Source organism: Lactuca saligna, chromosome 6 (genome assembly GCF_052625555.1).
Source record: "Lactuca saligna cultivar CGN05327 chromosome 6, ASM5262555v1, whole genome shotgun sequence".
Taxonomy (NCBI): Eukaryota; Viridiplantae; Streptophyta; class Magnoliopsida; order Asterales; family Asteraceae; genus Lactuca; species Lactuca saligna.
In genome coordinates, this window is record NC_136422.1 from 41401875 (window position 1) to 41413134 (window position 11260).

Sequence of the window (11260 nt, forward strand, 5' to 3'; positions counted from 1 at the left end):
AATATAGAAGAATTGCTTTCTGCTGTTGTATCCTGTAAAACAAACACCCATATAGGGCGAATTTGTTTTAAGGAAACTGTGTTAAACACAGACCTCAATCAAGAATTTTAGGGTTTTGTTCATTCGTATAGTTTTTGGGTTATATTTTCCTAACAGTCTTAAAACCAATCGTTTGTGCGAAACGAACTTGAAAAAAATTGTTTCTGTTTCATCTTACAGTGCTTATAAAAACATTTTTTTTCTCCCTCACACTTGCAGAATATGTTTTCATAAATCGTTTTCTAAGACATTTTCTATTTTTTCTGCTTTTCTGTTTACATGTATCTAACTGTTTAAGTTTATTGCATCCAAAATTTATTATTGTTTTCAAAAACTGTTTTCTAAAACAGTTTTCAAATTCTTTCTTTTGTTTCACAGCTTTTCAGAACCTGTTTTCTGGAAACAAACAATACATAACAGTTTAGTTGTTATTAAATTTTAATCTTTAACAATTTTACATTTGCTTCCTTTTGTAGCATGACTACTAGTGAAGGTTCCCAACCACCAAAGCCTAATGGTACTCCTAATGCTCAAGGAGCTCCAATGATGACCATGTCGGTCGATTATGCTGAGAAACCTGAGAATTTCTCTGGACTGAACTTTAAAAGGTGGCAGCAAAAGATGCTCTTCTATCTTACCACATTGAATCTTGTGATGGGTTTTGAGCATTCTAACACTTCCTAAGTGTACATGCAACCCTAATAACCTTGGATCTATGTTTGTCTAATTATCATGCAAAGTTGAATTCCAAGGTTATATTCCTATCTAGCATACATGGGGAACATTTTTATCTTGAATAAAAGATAGAATAACATACCTTGTTGTTGATTATGATCCCTGAAACCTTGTGAGCCTAGCACCCCAAGTGTGATGCCTCATATTCTTCACATAACACCAAATGCAAAGAAGTAAACTTTAAGAGAATCTTACACTTGCAAAATCGGCTCTAGCCCTCTTGTTTTTTAGTGTAGCCGATTTTGGGGAGAACACCTTTGTTTATATAGTGTGTTGCATTAGGTAAACCCTAATGTAACATGACTCTTCATTTCATGATCCATGGGTTAACTCCATGGAGCATCCTATGGGTGGAACCCAACTTGATAATTTATGGAGTCTCTTAGCCCACTATATAAGATATGGAAGATTTACATAATCTACCCATATATTTAATTAGTTATCTTCTGATCACTTAATTAATTCTAAATTAATTTTTGATTAAACTAATTAAATAATATTATTAATATATTAGAACTTATAATATACTAATAAACCATAAGTGTTATTTCTCTCATTTTAGTTTATCCAATTCCATGGTGTCATGCAACCCAAATGGACCATGCCGGGTCGGGTCAAGTACATACCAGAAATAGTTATGGACTTAGACACCTTATCCAACATCTTGCTAGATTCTTAACTGAAGAGGCTCCTCGAATGCCCGAAGGAGAAGGAGATGTGCAAGCTTTAACTGCTATTGATGCTTGTAAACATTTTGATTTCTTGTGTAAGAATTATGTTCTTAATGGCCTTGTTTATTCCCTTTATAATGTGTATAGTGTAACAAAGACAGCCAAAGAACTATGGGACTCATTGGACAAAAATTATAAAACTAAAGATGTCAGGACAAGAAATTTTTGGTTGCCCGATTTCTTGACTATAAAAGGGTGGATGGCAAAACTATTATGTCCCAATTCTAAGAACTACAAGTCCTCCTACATGACATGCATGAAGAGGGTATGGGGTTTAATGAGCCTTTTTCTGTTGCTTCCATGATTGAGAAGCTACCTGCTAGTTGGGTTGATTTCAAGAATTACTTGAAACATAAGAGAAAGGAGATGTCCATTGAGGACCTTATTATTCACCTTCGAATTGAAGAGGACAATAAGATATCTTAAAAGAGTAGTTATACCCCTACTTCTAAGAAAGCTAATGTGGTGGAGCATGGTCAAACTTCTAGGAAGAACAAATCTAGAAAGGGCAAATTCCAAAAGAAAGGCAAGGGTTCAAACTTGGGAGCCAAAGGTGGAATTTTTAAGAAAAGGTTTCAAGGAAACCGCCATAACTGTGACCAACGGGGTCATCGGGTTTCAAATTGCAAGCTTCCAAAGAAGGATAACGAGGCAAATGTTATGGAGAGGATAACCCCCGGCCGACGGCAAAAACACTAAGGTGCACGACGTAAACCAGTAATCACAGTTATTGAACATACATTTGGACAATACAAATATAATATTCTATTATTACCGAAATAGAAGTTACATTATCACACCCCCAAACCAGAACAGCGGAAACGTTCGGGGCGGATGACGTCATGTACAGTATCATAACAATTGAATAATAGTAATCAAAGCAACAACAACCATTTGTATTAATAATATAGTGTTTACATTTGTATTCGAATCATTGTTTGTTTGACAACAAAACTATTGCAAAAACTAAGACTTGACGCGGCTACGCCCCATGTTCAAAACCTGAGTGAGTACCTGTTTACTGATTTCCTGAGAATACAATTGGTTTTGAAAAAGTGTCAACATTTAAGTTGGTGAGTTCATAAGCATTTTGTATGAAAAAGGTATGTTCTTTGTTCCTTGAAAACGTTAGTGAGTCCTTCCAGAAAATCCAATATTTTCTTTTGTAAATGAAATGTAGTCTTAGACCTTAAGACCAAAATTTATAAGTTTCTTATGCTTAAAATTTGTAATATGAAGTATGAATTCATGTAAGTAGTGTAACCCATACTAGTTCCTTCTATGATCACCTAGTGTATACAAGTTATATTTAATCACGATCGAACGGACAGTCGAATGTGCGGTTCTGCTCTAAGCCCACAACCAAACAAGGAACAGGAAGTAAAGCGGAAATCACACATTCTACTGCCTATCGGATCTTCATTGTGTATAACCCTAACATATTCACTAGGTAATCATAGAGCTAACAATAATGTTCCATTCAGAAAGGTAAGTTGTACTGTACTAGAAAAATAGTGTATTGTAGTTGTATTTATATATATAATCCTGGATAAATGTTTTTCCAGAAATGCAAGTTTCTTGTGCTAGAAAATAGTGTATTTTACTTATATGAAGAGGTATGACCCATATTGGTTCCTCCTATGATCACTTAGTGTATACAAGTTATATATAATCAATGATTTGAACGGACAGTCAAATGTGTGGTTCTGCTCTAAGCCCATAACCAAAGAAGGAACAGGAAGTAAAGCGGAAATCACACATTCTACTACCTATCGGATCTTCATTGTATATAACCCTAATGTAAAAACTAAGGAATCACAGAATTAACAAATAAGGGTCCTTTACGCCTTACTAATTTATAAATGAACATTGAACCTTTAGTATGTATGTTCTTGGATCCACCAGTTGTACTGTAAAATATTGTTTTGTAGTTCTATTAAAAACCATTTGAAGTTATGTAAGTATTTGTACACTAATTATATTGTTAATACCATATTGTAAGTTATTATACCCATGCTTGATAACCTAAGATGGCATGATACGTCATTTTTCAGGTGTCGGAATCATTATGACATTTGTCACACCAGAACTTTCGTTCCAACTGTAGCTAACAGTCAAGGCGCAAGATTGCCAGACTCATATAGATCTATACACAAATTCACGCTCTCCCTCCAGGAGATTTTGATTATAAAATTGAGACTTTTGTTGGTACTTAGATAAGTACTTGAAGGCGTGTCTCAGAAAGCTATATTGACGGTTATGTGTAGAATAATGAAAAATCATTTTGTAATGATAAATTGTATGTATTACCATTTTCATAGTGATATCGTAATGTACGTCTCCTAAACTATACCTATTATAGTTTATATGTTTGTTTTTTATTTTTTTCCGACTTAGTAAATTAGTATGTAAGTTCCATAAACTATACCTATTATAGTTTATATGTTTGTTTTTGTATTGTTTCCCGACTTAGTAAAATAGTATGTAAGTTCCATAAACTATACCTATTATAGTTTATAGGCATGTTCTGTATGTAATGAAAGACCTTTGCAATTTAAAATTTTTGTATGAACGGTAATAAAGTTTTTGAAAAAATACCCTTGTTGCTCAATATATTACAAAGTGTAAATAAATCTATAAACTATTTTTCTAGTTTAACTTTTATGTTCACATTTTTACAGAAATTATAAAAAAAATCATCCTAAGTCAAAATTTGAATCCGTAAACTCTGAGAGTTTAGAAAATGATTCTAATTTGTCCATAATTTTTATTATGGCCTTTAGTGGTCTCTAACCAGTGTGAAAATGTTCATTTTTACAGACTGGTCCGAGATCCTTTCTGGAATGACAGACAGTTTTGTAAAAACATAAATTGTAGAAAATCGTATGAACGCGTGCAATTAGTCCTTAGAAAGGTATAAACCTGAAATACTTGCATAGTATACAATTTTGAAAAATATTAAGTTTAAGATGGGTAAAATAGTTCGTGAACAGATCACAACTTTTCTGTGGAAAGCTGATGTTTTGGTTTAGATTATGTTTTAGTGTTATAACTTGTATTCTCCCCATTAAAACTTAAAGAAAACATGAAAATGTAGGGTTATGAACTCACCTTATGTGATTCCTTACAGAGTGGAAGGGTGAGGATGATGAGTTTTCAAGTTAAGAACACTTGAACAATACTTGAGGGTTTGAGGATCCTATGAACAAATATTTACATATTTGTGTAAATGATTTGAGATTTGTAGAGCATATGTAGAATGTTTAGAAGTTTGAGGAACACTTACCAAAATCTAAGAAAATATACCAAGTAGAATTCTTGAAAGGCTCTTTTCTAGAGAGAGCGTGAAATGTTCTTAGAGAGTTTAGTAGAAAATGTGAAAAAAAAAAATAGTGAATGTGAAGAATCAATCTTCTCCTGGAAGTAGGTTTAAATGGAGATTGGAATAAGATATAATAATGCAAGTGGATTGGTTGAAATATGTGAAGAGATAATGGTTTGACCAATGGCAAGTGGGGAAGTAACATAAAGGTGGCAAGTGGGGATCCACTTGTGTAATATAATATCTATTTATCTTTAGAAATTTGTTAATGTAAAAATATGATTTATATATAATAAATCTTCAAGATGTGGATAAAATATGAGTTTAGGGGTCTAAGATGTGAAAAATATGAGTTGGATGAAAATCCCACGTCAAAAACTCATAAAAATGCCGTAAAGTGCGAAATTGTCAAAAATCCGGAATGAGAGGCGAGAGGGATCACTGCTGAGAGGGTTCGCATCGTGAGAGGGTTCATATCCTGAGAGGGTTTCGCATCCTGAGAGGGTTTCGCATCCTGAGAGGATTTCACATCCTGAAAGGGTTCGCATCCTGAGAGGGTTCGCATCTTGAGAGAGATTTGGGAGAGATCTTGAGAGAGATTTAGGAGGGAGAGAGAGAGAGAGAGAGAGAGAGAGACAGACAGAGATTGTGTTTGTAACCTGAGTTACGGTGTTTGCCCTGTAGTGTTAAGATTATGGACTCCACTACGTCGTGTTATGAGTGTTATCAATCCCCAAAGTATACATGGTTGAGTTTTTATGGAGTTGTTATGTTTCTCACCCTAATTAGAGTTTAGATTGTTGAACATATGAGACTTTTGAGTGATACGTTGTATTATAATAGTAAGGTCTACATTTAGGAAACATATCATAAACCCTAACATACTAGTACTAGTTGAGTTGTTTGGGTTGATTTGTTAACTTTGTTTAACTAAAATTTGACGGTTGACACATACATTGATAATAGTTATTGTTGAATCATTACACACACGTAACCGACGTTCACAATTGTATGATAAAAATATCGCGGGATCTTCTATACAGACACTTCCGACCTTATAAAAAACCTGAGAATACATGCATTAAGATATGTCAACAAAATTGTTGGCGAGTTCTACAAGTTTAGACACAAAATAATTTTATACTAAAAAATATTTTATAAAACTTATCTGGTTGACCAGCTTTTATAAACACGCTCTTTTATATCAAAAATATAAAATAATTGAGTCATAAAAGTATATTTAGACTCATTTAGAAATATCATTTGCTCAAATCCAAAAATACACCATTTGTAAAATACATAAGTAAATCAAATTTATAACAAATTCTGACGGTTCTCACGACCAAGTTTTCTTTTCATATAAAGATTTTGAATACCAATTTATATAAAATAAAGCCATATCACACTTCGTAAAAACATAAAATAGCCAAATTTACTCTTGAAAACTTGTACAAGCCTTTGTATAGTTTATATGAAAAACTCATAAGTTTCGAATTTATAAACTTTGTAAATTCATGTCTTAATATTAATTAAGTATTATCTTACTTAATTTGGAAATCGATACTTAACTAGTGGGGCAAACTCCTCCTAATATACCTTCCGACAACTGGTAACTTGTAAACGCATATTTTTACTACTCATGTGATTTCAACGACAATGATTAGTTATTCTCGTGACAACCCTATTGTAACACCCAAAACTTTTTACATATATTATAATGTTATTTTCTAAGAATTTATCAAAGTATTATATAACATCATTCAAAAACCAGAGTTTTCAAAAACCATATAACATTTTCCCCAGAAAATTAGTGGGTGTACAACCATATCAAAACCATAATTAAAGCAACAAGATCACTAAGTGCAAAATCTATATCCAATCCATACTCTTGCTACCACTATCATCACTCGTACTAAGGTTTTGTACTTGAATCTGGAACACATGGCACATAACAATTATCAGACTACATGTCTGGTGAGTTATAACTTAATACATTAATTAAATTACAATAAACCATAATGACCGAAATATAGTCTCATCAATAACTATGGCTATCCATATTATGGCCCCGGCAATAATTTACGGCTATCCATATTATGGTCCCATCAATAATTCACGTCTATCCATACTGAAGAACAAATCATCCAAATGGTCACATCTTAGTCCATAAGGACCCTTGGGCAAGCTTGCAATATCTTCTCTTTATCTTTTCTTGTGTTACTTAATATTTATGTAACATCACAATACAACTATATAATAAGCACTTATTTCATTAAGCACAACACACAAGCCATGTATTCCTACTTTACAAGGTTTTATAACTCACCTTAAAGAAATCTACATTGATTAACTTTTATTATCGCACTGCTGAGCAATCCTTTACTTCAATCCTAATAAATTAATACATTGCAATAATTCAACAACTTATAATGCTTCTGCATAAACGATTATGCTCCTAACTAGTACTTTATAATTCCTCTAATTAAATATTGATTATTCTTATGTATGTCAATATAATATTGACTTTTGTAGTTTTGTTAGTCAAAAATCTTGATAAATTCCAAAATAATATGTCGCATCCTATTTCCAAAATTTCAATATTCACGTTTGATGAAAAAGATCAAATCCTCCACTTTATATTAAACATGTTTCTTTAAACTTAGACATGTTAAATAATTAAATCGATGAATATGCAAACGTATATTTTTTTAACATGCAGTTGGTTATAAGATTCTAAGCTTCTTATGAAACACAAAAATCCATTAAATAATATCAAATAAATAAAAAGACGTTTAAATACCTTTAGCTTAAGTAGAAAACAATAAATCTTGATTGTGCTCCTCTTTTCAATTTGAAGTAGGAGATGGAGTATTTACTGTCCTATTGTCCTATCTGCCTCTCTCTATTTCTTTGTTACATAAAAAACGAAATGGAATTGATGCGCTACAACAAAAAAGTTATCGGTTGCACATGGATATGTGGCAGTTTCACTAGACATCGTAACGTCCTAATTTACCTACATGTGGGATGTATGACGTTACACATTCACAAGTTATTTGATCCATATTTACAAGTTTTCTCCTTCACCTCCTATGCTATGGACATAACATATCCTCCACATTATATTAGTGGTCCCTTGTCTCTTCTCAAATAAACACATCATATCCTTAATTTTAAAGTATTTTATATTTTTAGTTATGATGCAATATGTACATCGATATGCATATTGTGTTATAAAAATGTTACCGAATTCACATATATTTAGACAAAATACACGTTATAACACATAATTCGAGTTATTTATTTATTTATTTATTTTACAGTCATTATTTGCTTACGGAGAATCATGTCATAATGAGACGTGGTTATCAACATGAACCATTCCAAACATTCAGTCCAAATTTGGGAGGATTAACTCACCCTTGACCTATACTTCTTCAGAATATATGTAACGCTGTGTTTCTAGGTTAGACATTAATGATGATGTAATAGTTTAGGTCAACCTTTGTAACTTGTTTTGATATAATAAATGTGTATTATTTGAATATTATGTGAATTACGTGCTTATTTACTTAATTATTATGATTTAATAAGTTAAGAATAAAAATAAGCATCGAAAATAAACATTAGATAAACCCGATATCTATGAAGGAAGTTGTAGTGGTTGAAACAAGGATTCTGGACTCTGGATATATAAAGAATACCGAAATCCGAATTATAACAAAGAAGTTATGACATGTCGAAGTTTCGCGACAGACCCGGTACGATACTGCGTGACGTAATTAGTGAATTTACAAAAGAACAATTTTTAGCCTTAGTGATCTAAATGAAAGTCTTAGAATTCGTTAAACCGAGAGTGTGCATAAAAAGAACGTCCAAATCTTTATTCGTATGAGGAAGTTATGATTTTTCTAAGTTTCGACTTAGCAACATGCAGCCCAAAACTCGAAATTTAGATTGAGTGATTTTTAGCCGAAACAATTTAAACGAGAATCGAAGATCGCGTCGATATTAATGCAACGGTAAAAAGACAGACGAAAACGGATGTCAGATGAAGAAGTTATGAATTTTTAACGGACTTTTCCTGTCCCAGCCTGTTAAAAATATAACTTTAAAAATAAAGTCAAAATTAGCCGACAAAGTCTAAATGAAAGTTGGAGAGCATAGTCTCACCTACGCGTGGATATAAAGAACGTCAAAAACGGAGCTCATATGCGAAATATACGAATTTTAGAAGTTTGGAATTTCGGAATACGCCCAGCGTACTCGTGTTCATGGTCTGAGTTGGACCACGTAGCCTACTCCATCGCATGCGACACGTATCATAAGAACTCGAAACGTATCATACGAACTCGACATGTATGATGCCACGCATCAGGGTACGCCCATCGTACTAAGCTGTATGCCCAGTGTAATGGCTAATAGAGTAGTACGACCAACGTACATGAAGATTACACCCAACGTAATTCAGGTTTCAGCCCCTATAAAGAGAAAGCAAGACCTCCGGGTTTTTGTTTACAAAATCTATTCTCTCTCACTCACTACTTCTTCTCTAGCTACTTTTAACCCCCCCCCCCCCCTGAGGTCCCGGTATCATCCCCTAGCACCCGAAGCAATCCTAGAGCCCCGAAGTCTCAAAGAAAAAGAGTTTGTTGAGTCGAAACTCCGCCCGGGTGGAGCCTTTTTTCGAGAAAACGTCCCGGTTTTATCGGAAACAATTGTTTTAAGAGACGAGGTGCTGCCCAATTATCGTCTTAATAGGTGAGTGTGTAGTCACTTTCTTCTTACACATAGATATGAAGTATTTTCTATAAAATACGTGTTATGTGTAATTATATTGCTTGTTTATTTGAGATGGTGTTGAATAGATGTTTTATACAAGCTTTAAATTGTATATATATATATATATATATATATATATATATATATATATATATATATATATATATCTACAAATATGATGGGTAGAACATGTGTAGATGAAATAGATGATGTGTGATAAAATGATGAGAGACCTCGATGTTTACGATGTTTAAGATGATCCAGTCGTCTAGCGGAGTATAGATGATGACCACAGACTTTTCTAGATAGTCCAGTGGAATGCTAGCAGTCTCGTAACTTGTAGGTGTTTTTGAAGATGTACTCCACCCCCTGGTTGCCTTACGGACACATATGGCTGAGGAATCCCCTTCGCAGTAGTGTCCATTCCGATGAATTTCCTTAGGATAGGTCCCTTAGAATAGATGCTTTAGGGACGTAAAGTGAGGATAACAGGAACGGGTAATCGGGTTAGTGATTTGATGAAAATAAATAATGAACTTATTATTGTGGGTTGAAAACCCTATATGCTCACCAGGCTTCCCAGCCTGACCCATTCAGTTTTCTTGTATCACAGGTAGTGGCTAAAGCATAATTGGATGACTTGACGAGAGATTATGGATTTGAGACCAGATAGTGTTTTGTGGCCTAATATGTTTATTTCTTTTTGGTTTATGCTTATAGTCTGTATAGATGATTGACATCCTGAGTTTTTGTAATGTAATGAAAATACATTTCTTTAAGAAATGCTTTGATAAAATTTATATCATATTTTGTTTTGGGAACAAATTTCACAATACTTTTCTTAAGAAGTTACTCTGATTTTTATTAAAAATCATAAATGAAATTGGTCTTTTTTGGCCGTAAAAATGAGGATGTCACAATATAAATCTTCATTCTACCAATTAGCATATAACAGACACTATAGGCGTTCTACAATCCACACAAGCACAACAAAAAGGGAGGAATCGAGATCATTACTAACGTTTCAAATAGTCATATAGTAACAAAGAAAGAAACAATTGACGCATGTTGTTTCGTTAGACAAAGTTGTAGCTAGCATCCACAAAAGAGGAAAAAGACCAACCCACATAAATCATTCCATACGAAATAGATCTACACCAACATTCTGTATTATAAATCTATGACGTGTACATAGACATAGAGTATAAGACTCCTCCTAGATTAACGGTTATAACGCTAGGCTTCGATTATAGAATTTTGATCCTAATAAAAGAAAAACACCCCATCATAAAACTCCCTCTTTCGCCCCTTTCGTAAATCCTCACACAAACACATACACAAGATCTAACCACCAAACACTATGTTAACAATAGCTTAGGAAATGATCCTAGCTCATATGGCTTTTAGAAACAAACATAACTCACATAGAGCGTCCCGTGGGAACCTAACAATACATCTAGGAATCCTAATCCTAAACTCTCCGATATAAGACTTTAGAATACGTATAATTCTTTGGTTTTGAGGAATGATTTTGATATAAGTCTTTTAGTATTTTAGATTCGTAATACTTGACATATTTTCAAATCTTATTTTCTATCATGACGAAATTCGGGCAGCCCGACGGTTGTTTTTATAACATTCTCCAATTTTC

The 11260-nt window shown here is 33.3% G+C and overlaps 1 long non-coding RNA gene across 1 annotated transcript; it reads right to left on the reverse strand.

The window, feature by feature from the left end:
* Positions 1-2283: 2283 nt before the first annotated feature.
* Positions 2284-4889, reverse strand: LOC144999700 (uncharacterized). Its single transcript, XR_013660967.1, has 3 exons — positions 4792-4889; positions 4617-4704; positions 2284-2534 (listed from the first exon to the last, which is right to left on the reverse strand). It is a non-coding gene; the product is annotated as an uncharacterized LOC144999700 (long non-coding RNA).
* Between the last annotated feature and the right edge of the window lie 6371 nt (positions 4890-11260).